Consider the following 11814-nt stretch of genomic DNA (forward strand, 5'->3'; position numbering starts at 1 on the left):
CTATATAAAAATCTCTGTGTTTTTTTTATCATGGAATGTTTATGAAAATAAAGAGTAGAAACTATTCTTATTGAATAAATTATGATATTCAGTTAACATTTAACTTTGGTATACAGTTTATTTACACCACATAAGTCACTTGATTTGTGTGTGGGTTATTATACTGATCGGACACCCAGATCGAAGTAGGTCGTTTTCTTAGAGGGCTATTCCCTCAGCCTTTGACCTACAGGTCTAATCCACAAGTCAGTGGAATAATGTTAGGAGATGCAGTCTCATGATAATCAGTGACCAACAATAGGTTCATACGTCTTTTGTTCCATCGGGATCCTGGAGCCCATGTACAACACTGGTTGGTAATCAGGGTTTTCGAACTACCCTCGGCGGATCCTCCATATCCATCAACCCGGCTAAAGCACCGAACATTCACTTTTTGTCCTCTCAAATTCGTAAACAACAGTGATGCCGTGAGAAGATAGTGAGTAGGACTTCTCTGATAGTGGCTGTATATAAGTGGCTATGTGAGATCATTTGGAGAGAGAGAGAGGGCTGACTCTCCCCACTCTGAACTATACCAGGGCATTCGAGGGCCTAAAATTTCATAGCCATGGCGTAATCAAACGTATAGTGTTCAGTAGCTTTGACATAGATTTCAATAAAATTCTAGTGATGAATAATAACTTAAAGATTTTTTTTTACAGTTTACATTATGGATTAGTTTGCGTTAAAAAAAGGCATTGAAAATCAAGAAGCACTGAACAGTTAGTATGGATATTCTATAACAGTTCACATCCAATACTTCAACAGAGATCGAGTTCAAAATCTTCTGGCCTCAAAGTGAGAGCTTAACGTTTAGATCACAGGGTTGGCATTTTAGGTACTTACGTTTCTAACACTAATTAATCTGCAATATAATACAACCATCTTTCAATGCTTTTGGTGGGTATTTGCCTCAAATTTGAAAAGGTTGGACTCGATTGATCATGTCCTTTAATTAGAACTCCGTTAGTCATGTCTCGAAATTAATCACTTGTGACTTACAGAATTAACCAAGTCGAGAGTCAAATGAAAACAATTCACCAGTGATATATTGTACATAAATTACTCATGGATCAGGTTCATCTGACATGAAGTGTCGAACACATTACATAACTTCAAAAAGCATTGAATTCAATATTTTGTAGTATTCTATGTATATAACACTATTTTATACTTATTCGGTGTAATATTTATTCAGTATAACATACATAACCCGTTTAGTAGTCATTCGATAGCAAGTCAATTGTTGTACTCCCAATATTTCAGTTATGTTTAATATTGATTGACTAGTCATCTTATGACCATAACATAGGCATATGAAAAAAGTATTTGGTCAATATAGTTGTTGTTGTGTTTTTGAAGGGTTTTACCTTCCTCTATTGTGTCGTACAAATCACACTTTCCCTTCCCCCGTTTAAAGTACCACTATCCATAATTATATTAATAGACATATAATGAATTATTTTTATACTACGAGCTCCATTGAAAACGGTAAAAGTCAACACTAATGAATTACAATGAAATCATGAACCGATCAGTGTTAGACCACCGCAAAAAACCTGTAAATACTGGATGAACATTTCGTCCCAGTATGTGACTCACGCACACGCGAATGGAACACAGGACATTCGGTCTCGTGCGCAAACACTTAACCTCTAAACCATTGAGTCAACATCCAACGGGTTTTATGTCCAACTTCAACTAATTAACTATATTGTGTGACTATCTTTCAATACTAGAAAGAAATGGCCATTCAGTGCTTCTAGATTTTCAATGATGGACTAACGTTGATTGGTTCATAATTTCAATGAAATCCAACAATTTCCACAAACCCATATTGAAAAGTAATACATTATTATGACTGTTTTTTTTTTAAGATATTACACAATGATTATAACTTTTCAAATATCTTGAAATGTACTTTATTTCATATGCCTGGTAATTTCATTGTACCTTCAAATGGCACTTCTTCACAAATAAAACTAATCTATGCAAATTCATCAAAACAAACTATCCTTTCTGAATATGTTTTATGCTGGTTAAAATGATCAAAATTGTTTGCATCTATTGATTTTAAGAAGAAAAAAACAATAAAAGAACTTTCGTCCAAATTAGAGCGAATAGTTTCACAGTATTTGGGTGCCGAATTGATGTAAGACATTAAATAGGAAAAAGATTATATTTGTAAAATCTCAGCGAAGTGAATTTGAAGTAAATTCAACGTTTCACCTGGCAATCTGGTTTAAGCTTTTTCAAGGAAATATAATCAAATATCAAACATAAAAGAGCCTATTGTTACTATTATTATCATTATTATACAGTCATTTCAAATCAAATTTCCTATTACGTAACATTCAGATTCTAAGCTGCACTCAAATCACGCTCTATTGAATAATAATATTATTATTATTAATAATAATAATAATAATAATAGGGTCCTCATTAGATTGTATGATATGCACCCCTCATCTCCCCATCTTTCTTTTTCTTTCAATGAATTAAAGAATGAAAAACAAACGGTATCCCTAGCTCTTCATTCTACATCTACAAATCAAGTTGTTTCCTGTAATGAGAAGGAATAATAATAATAATTTGGTTGATATATTCTTGTACTGACTTTTTTATATGATTATGATTAATTAGGGAAAATATTATAGGCTCATTTTGAAATTATGTAATATACAAACATTATTTTCTTCTATATATACACCGTTATCCATAAAGGTTATCCTATTCTAAAAACAAAAAAAGGGAAACATGTTTTATAAGATTTTGAAATTATGACAAAAATCATAAAAGGAAAACAAAAACACTGTTTTCATGGTGGTGGAGGAGGTGGGGGGGGGAATTCAAATAATCTATATGAAAAGTAATTTAATGCTTCATTAAATCATTGATGTTATTCTTTTCACACACACACACGCACAAGCACACATTGAACAGAGATTAATGTTTGTGTTTAGTTTATTTCTATCACATTTATAATTCAGAAGGGGTTTTGTGGAAATAAAAAAAGCCGATTCTTTGAATGCTGTAGAGATTTGTAAACATGTCAGTGTTGTTTTTTTTTCTGTAATCATTTATCTAATTAATGATGCATGTAACTTATTCCATAGTTTTAGTATCTTAGTTAATTGGTTAATTAATCTAACAAAACAGAAATTAAAGTAGATTGAATAATATAAGTAGTAAGAGTAGTCTGTAATGATTAAAAGGATACTGTTAGTTAAATTTTGAAAAAAGATTTAAGGTTTTTTATAAAAATTCCTATGAAATATAATTTTTATTATCTGAAGGGGTTTTGTGGATATCATTGTAATTTTATATAGTTGAGATCATGAATCAATTAAAGCTAGACCACCAAGGAAAACCTGGAAGCACTGGATAACTGTTTCATCCTATTATGGGACTCAACTATATTATTATAATATTATGGATCTCAACTATCAAAATTACAATAATATCCACAAAACTCCTTCAGATAATAATAAACATAGGCTCACTAGTGACTGGCTCCATGAGGTATTTCCTGGAGTTCTAGTCAGAAGCGGTGACCAGTGGAGTTCAACCAGGTCTGTTGGGAAATATCAACTCACTGAAGACAATGGTGGACAGTTGCTCAACTTCGTGGATAGGTTGGAGTAAGATATTAACACCGTTGGATGCCGGCTCAGTGGTCTATCGGTTAAGTGTTCTGACGCGAGACTGGTAGGTCCTGGGTTGGAATGTCGAGAGGTGAGGTCATGGATGCGCACTGCTGAGGAGTCCCACAATAGGACGAAACGGCTATCCAGTGCTTCCAGGTTTTCAATGGTGGTCTAAAATTTATCCATTCATGATATCAATCTAAATAGATTATTAGTCTACTTACTTGCGCCCATCCACTTTCAATGTGTTTCCCTAATTTCCTCTTCAGCTGGAAGCTGGTTTGTCCTTTCCTACAGTAGGTTGTTGATGATGTTATCCGGTCAACGGATATTGAGTATCTTACGTAGACAACTGTTTATAAATACTTCCTCTGTTTTGATGATGGTTGTATTGGTTCTCCAAGTTCCAGTTAGTATTAAAGATTCTGACTTTGATATTGGTTGACAGACAGTTACTTGGGTTCCATATGTTCTTCAGTTGTAGGAATGCGGCTCTTGCTTTGCCAATCCTCGCCTTTACGTGTGCATCTGATCCTCCTTTTTCATCGATGATGCTTCCACTGATGAGATAATTTGAAAGACACTGTAAATTTTCTGTTAATTTTCAAAACTATCTGTAACCTTTAATAAAAAAGGTTAATAAAGAATATTGTGTAATTATGGAGGATGAGATCGATGTATAAAACGATTGAATATGCAAAAAAAGAATACGTTTATGTAGAAAATTTACAGTTCAGAAGAAATCTGAATAAATATTATTTTAAATACAAATAATAGAGTAGTCCAGTAGATAAGGAGTTCGGTGTTAAACCACTAAGTCACAGGTATGAATATAGCCCCCGTTCCGGTTTTTCTCGTCCACTGAGTAGTATCACTATTTTTCACATTTAGAGTGGGATTCAAAGCCAAGTACACGAATCCTTACTCGATAAATGAATAAAAAACTGTGATTTAACTCAGATGATAAACCTCCGAATTCTTGGGGTACTGTTATACCAAGTGATCTGTGAAATAACTAAAAATAAAATTTATACTAAGATGAAACTTACGATATAATAAATATTACACTGTAATTTGTAAAAACATTTAAATAGGACGAGAAGTTAAGGAAAACAACTGACAATTCCATTTTAAAACTGCTTCATTTATTATAAAGAAAGATGGATAGTGGCTAGCAGTGGAATCCTGTTTGACGCACGTTTCGTCCTATTTCGGACCGGTCAGCCGGATGTACCTGCATCTCAGAGTTGATGTTCACTCTGGGACTCGAACCCAGTACCTTTCGCTTCAAATGCCATCGCATTAGCCCAGAGTAAACATCAACTCTGAGATACAGGTACATCCAGCTGACGAGTCTCAAATAGGACGAAACGCGCGTCAAACTGGATTCCACTGCTAGTCACTATCCATCTCTCCTTATAATGTTTGTGAATTAAGGCTATATTGAGGCAATACTCACAGTATGCACATATGCTAATAAGAGACTGACCAGTTACAGCCCTAAACATCAATGGGAAGATTCAAACAAACAGTAACAAGTGAATTTATGTTTCATTTAGTCTTCAAAACAGTAATTGTATAGAGGAGTTCATTAATATGATTGTCTAATCCTTCGTGCCAATCAAATATTATTGGCCAATGTGATAGATGTAATTTTCATCTTGAAATTAAACCCATGTGTGAAGACAAGTCAGTACTAGATAATTATTTCATTCTAGTTTAGAGTGTTTTTTATTGAGCAAATACAATGGCGTATGAGACCTTTTGATCGTGGGTAAACATTGTCGAAGCATATGAACGACCCTATCGAAGATCGATTTTAAGAACTTCAAGTCTAGAGTTGAGTGTTTAGTCCTTAGACCAATCATTTAATGCCATTGGTTGGCAACTGACTCACATTTGGCATGGTTGAACTACACTGGTCATGGATTCTCACTAGAATTGCCAATGACATTGAAAGATGGTTACGCAATATTGCTAATTGATTCAGGTTAAAAATGTAAATCAGTGAATACCAAATTAGTGGTCTAAAGGTCAAGCGCTCACCCGAGATACCAGAAAGTGTTGAACTAGGTCATAAAGCGGTAAAATTAACCAGATTTCATTTTCCCCTGCCCCTACGCAACGGACATGACTGTATAAGAGTATGATATGGGGAGGAGCCAATCAGGATCGAGAACGCGACTTTTGAGGTTTTACGGAAAATTCAAATATAATGTACAAAAAAGGTTAGAAATACTTTTTACATTGCTCAAAACGTTTACAATGATAGCGAAAATTATTTTTGTAACTATAGAGTAAAAATGATGGTGCTAAACGTATTAGATGCTTAATTATGTTTTTTTTTAGATCGTATACAACAGGCAACTTGAAACTATCCCGAAATCCTAAACTTAAACTCTTAATTTTGAAACAAATCTTAACCTGATGGTACCAGATTTTATGAACAAACTAATCAGATAGTTCCCCTTGTATTTTTGAGCGAAATTCATCCACCCACATTGAAGCTAATGCTAGTTTTTTTTCTTAATAAAAACCCTAACCCTTAACCTCTCATTCTAGTCCTAAATACCGAACCTTAATTATTATACTATTTTACAACGTGACAGTAAATTTGTAGGAAACACATCCTTTCGCTCAACTCCATGTTTTTAATATTTAAATGGGACATATGTCTACTTACGACACATAAACTCGTCCTAATGCATATTGAATGTCGATTTCCTCGAACTTTTTAAATGACTCAAGCAGACTTTTGACAGTTTTCACATTGTTTCTAGCTAGGGTTAGGTACAAATTTTATGAGGAAATTGAAACAATGAATAGACGGAGTAACCTGTAGAAGACATCATATAAAAACTTCTTTACACTGAAATATTATTATAAATTATTCATTGTTTTGAAAGTTGTTTTCTGACTGACTTGGACCTAACAGATATCACAAAAATGAATAGCAACCGGAAACAACTGGAAAGGATCGCCCAAGACAGAGTTCAATACATAATGCTGGTAGGCGGTCTATGCTCCTTTACGAGAGGTGACAGACGTAAGTACGTAAGTAAGGATCTCGCTGAAAATTCATCATGATTATTTTAAGCTCCCCTCTATACTATAGTGTCTGTAATCTATGACTTGAGATTGTAAATACTGAAAGGGGTTAGATATATAAATAAAAAGATAAGTACTTTTTTTCAAATATTAAACAGACACAAACAACAACTTGATCACTGGACAAAAGAAGATTCAAAAGAATTAGGTTTCGTTTCCATTTTATACTAATAGTCAGGTTCGTTATGTGTGTGTGTTTTTTAATCAGAGTACATATCGAATGATTATGTGGCATAAACTACAATGAATAAGCATGAATAGTTTTGTATCTTAATAAATGTATTAAGACTAATTACTAGATACAAATAAAATCCAGTCAACTATCAGACTAATTTCACATAAACACATGGCAGAGAAGCCCAGTTATGAAGTTATCTACTCATAATAAACAAAAAATCATTTAAGAGTTGAATTCATGAGTCGATTAAAGCTAGATCATCATTGAAAACCCGGAAGTACTGAACGGCCTTTTCGTTCCTGTGTGGGACTCCTCAGAAGCACGCGCCTACCATCCTATCTGTGAGATTCGAACCCAGGACCTTTGGTCTCACTCGTGAACACCTAACCTCTAGACCACTGAATCGGCATCCAACAGTGTTAATGTCTAACTTCAACCAATCTACGAAATCAATTAATAAGTGAATGAATGAATATGATCAATGTCACATAAATTTTATGAGCTAAAGATGGGTTTCTTTAAAAAAAAAGAGCAATACACTTCTTGTCTTTTCATCTTTCTTTATATACGTATAAAATTGTTAAGATGACTGGCACGTGTTTATCTCTATTAACCTCATCATTATTATTATTATTATCAACAGTGCTTCAACTATTATGTTTATAGTTCATATAACACATATAAGGAACAATATGTGAATTAAAGTAACAATCAAGGAACGTGTGTGAAAGAGAACGAGACATGATAGTAAAATCAAAGTCAAATACCGTAATATGATTAATTTGACAGTCTATAACTATCATAAATAGTTTTCTCTTCCTTACCTACTCTAATATCATATAGATAAATTTAAAAGAGTACATCTGGCTAAGTGAAAATATTTTACAGTGACTGAATATCTGCTAAAAAGTAAGTTGGATATCATTTACCAGGAATGATAACTAACTATGTGTCAAAATGGTATTAAATGGAGTTATATTTAAACTTTAGGAATAGAACAAACGCAAACACACTTAAATCACAAATAATGAATGGTTAAGGTTAATAATGACTGGTAGGAAGATGATATTAATTAATTAATTATCATCAGTAGCAGTAGTAGTAATTACTAACATATCCAGGTGGTTACTTCTTTCAGTGTTTATTTGGATTCATTATTTATTTGAGCTATTACCAAGACTACTGACGATAATAATAGTGAAATAGTTGAAAACGTGAGTCAATTGAAGTTAGACCAACATGGAAAACCTGGAAGCACTGGATGGGATCATATTCTCACTAGTGACTGACTTCGAGAAGTACATCAAGGAGTTCTAGTGAGAAGCAGTGACCAGTGGAGTTCAAACCACGTCTGTTGTGAGATAGGAACTCACTGAAGACAATTGATGAATGGTTGCCCAACTTCGTGGATCAGTTGAAGTTAGACATTAACACCGTTGGATGCCGGACGGCTCAGTGGTCTATCGGTTGAGGACTCTGGAGCGAGACTGGTAGGTCCCGGGCTCGAATCTCGCGAGTGCGGGTTCGTGGATGCGCACTGCTGAGGAGTCCCATGATAGGGCGAAACGGCCGTCCAGTGCTTCCAGGTTTTCGATGGTGGTCTAGCTTTAATTGACTCATGATTTCAACTATGAAAATACTAAATCTCCACAAAACCCCTTCTGATAATTAATAATAATATACTTTAATTGAACGGGTTTTGTAGGAATTTTCTTACTTTATAAAATGGATGCTTTGTGAATTGATTTCTTTTAAGATGTTGTTGAAAACTAAGGAGGACCAAACGACTGTTTTTTCTTAGTATCGAACTTTTCAACAGCTTATGGTCAAGAGCCATACAGGAATCGAAGTTAAGAGCTTTCAAATCTTGTGACAAATACTTAACCGTTAAGACCTCTAGGTCAACGTATAAGGATCCAGTTTCAACTTCCATATTAGGAGTAAAACCATTCTTATTAATTATGTAGAGTGATCATCGTTCTATATCTCAAATCGATTGAGGTTATAACCATACCATTGTACGTCGACGCAGTAGTTCTAATGTTTAAACATCCATCGTCAGACCTTGAAGTCCTAAATTTAATTCCTGATAGTGCCGAGAATCCACAGCTCTGAGAGAGATCCCGTACTAAGATGAAACAGCCCCTTGTTTTGTTGATATCAGACTTATTAATAGTACTAGTTAAGATTAATCTAAAATATATGTGATATTTTTTGAATATACCTATTGTTTGGATCATTTCGACTTTTGTGTCCACCAGATCATGTAGTTTTCAAATAGTCTATTATGAGATCGATAAACATTTATGTTAATAAGTGAGTTGTAAGTTGATGTGCAGATTTAAATATGGATAGAAAACAGGGATAACAATATATGATGATTGGAGAAAGTTGACAGAAATCTCCGGACCTGAGTTTCATATTATTCGCACTTGTCATTACGATTTACCTGTAATCTTGAAAAAACTAATGTTCCCTGGAGGATTCATTCCCATGTCATCTAACTTCAAGACTAGAGACCTTTTTTGAATCCCAAATAACTTTAAATATATGTTTAGAATTTCCTGCAGGCTATCTCTAACCATCTCTTTATAACTGAACATGGTGTGAGTGATGCTGAATCATTTAGACTAATGGATTCGATCAGCATTGAAGAAGGACAAATGTGATATTACTCACTACTCAGTGATCAGTCAGTTATGAACAATAATAACACTTCATATTCTAATGGTCTGATCTGTAAACTTGGCATTAACCTTAGTGTGTTTTGAAAAGAAATATATCTTGTAAGTGAGTGGAATTTTTCTGGCAGAAATTATGGATAGGGAATAATTTAAAACTTCTTCACCAATAATACAAACCTTTCCAAACCTCTTCTGCAACAAAGCACAGATTATCAAAAGATGAGAGAGATCGGAAAATTAACCTCCATGCGGTCACGCACGAGACCGAAGGACCTGGGTTCGAATCCAAGATTCACACTCATAACCATTAAAGTTGAACCCACAGCTTTCAAGCAAAATGTTGAACAACAGAAAATCAAGAAAGCCATTGAACCCGAATTCAACAACATGTATACTGAAGTTCATTCAGTTTATAGTAGAATGTATCGATTTTAATCTCTACACCAAAAATAGAATTAAAAACATGTTTAGTGATATTTAGTTCTTGATGGCTTTTCTATTAATATTTTATTTTTAAAAGGGGTTTTGTGGAGATTTTAGTAATTTTATAGTTGAAATCATGAGTCAATTGAAGCTAGACCACCATGGAAAACTTGGAAGCACTGAACGGCCGTTTCGTCCTATTGTGGGACTCCTCAACAGTGCGCATCCACGATCCCACCTCATGAGACTTGAACCCAGGACCTATCAGTCTCACGCGTGAGCGCTTAACCACTAAATCAGGGATTGGTTGAAGCTAGACATTAACACCGTTGGATGACGGTTTAGTGGTCTAGAGGTCAATCGCTCGCACGTGAGACTGATAGGTCCCGGGTTCGGATCTCACGAGGCTGGATCGTGGATGAGCACTTCTGAGGAGTCCAACAATAGGGCGAAAAGGCCGTTTAGTGCTTCCACGTTTTTCATGGTGGTCTAGCTTTTATTGACTCATGATTTCGACTATATAATACTTTATTTGTTGATGAAAACTTCCCAAGAAATAACAAATAAACCTTTCCAAAGCAAATTCTTTCACTATTATTACAGGCGGTTTGTGAGGATTATCAAATTTTATAATTTATATTACAGACTAATCTCTAAGAGTTTGAGACGTTTACCAACTAATGACATTGAAAGACGATTGCTAAATATTGTGAACTGATTGAAATTAAATAGGTAAATCATTGAATACTGACTCAATAGCCTAAATGCTCGTCTCTAATCCTTAATGTTTTATGTTCGAATCTTAGGGGGGGGGTTGTAGATGTACAGTGATACATGAAACAACTATTCAATACTTCATGAGTTTATCTGAGGTCCATCTAAAATGTATATTGTAAACTACTATTTTAATAATATAACTGTATATGAAGAATATTATATAATAACTTTTATTTAGAAATTCACTTAGTATTGTTTGTCTGAATCTTCCCATTGTTATTTAGGACTGCAACTGGTCAATCTCTTATTGGCCATATGTGCATACTGTGAGTATTGCCTCAATATAGTCTTAATTCACAAGTATTGTAAGCAAAGATGGATAGTGACTAGCAGTGGAATCCAGGACGATGGGATAAAGAATTATTATATGAATAAGATCGATGAACATCAATTTATATACACCGAAAAAGTCCTCAACTTAAGGCGACTGGAGGCTCAACGGAACGAGTTAAACGCTAAAGGTAGCGATACATATTTTCCACTTATAATCATTAGTTCGGATGCTTCGAGAAGAGTTGCAGCTGTTACAGGAACAAGGTTCATTTGTTGGAGAAGTTATAAAGGCTATGGATAAAAAGAAAGTGCTGGTCAAAGTACAACCCGAAGGGAAATATGTTGTGGACATCGACAAAAACATTGAAATGTCTCAGATATCCCCTAATTGCCGTGTGGCTCTCCGAAGCGATAGTTACACGTTGCATAAAATTTTGCCAAGCAAAGTTGATCCCCTTGTGTCTTTAATGATGGTAGAAAAGGTTCCGGACTCTACTTATGAGATGATTGGAGGCCTAGATAAGCAGATCAAAGAAATTAAAGAAGTCATTGAGCTTCCTGTAAAACACCCAGAGCTTTTTGATGCCCTAGGAATAGCACAACCTAAAGGCGTGTTATTATATGGACCCCCAGGTACAGGAAAAACCTTGTTAGCTCGTGCCGTTGCCCACCATACTGAATGTAC

Source organism: Schistosoma mansoni, chromosome 1, assembly GCF_000237925.1.
Source record: "Schistosoma mansoni strain Puerto Rico chromosome 1, complete genome".
Lineage (NCBI taxonomy): Eukaryota > Metazoa > Platyhelminthes > Trematoda > Strigeidida > Schistosomatidae > Schistosoma > Schistosoma mansoni.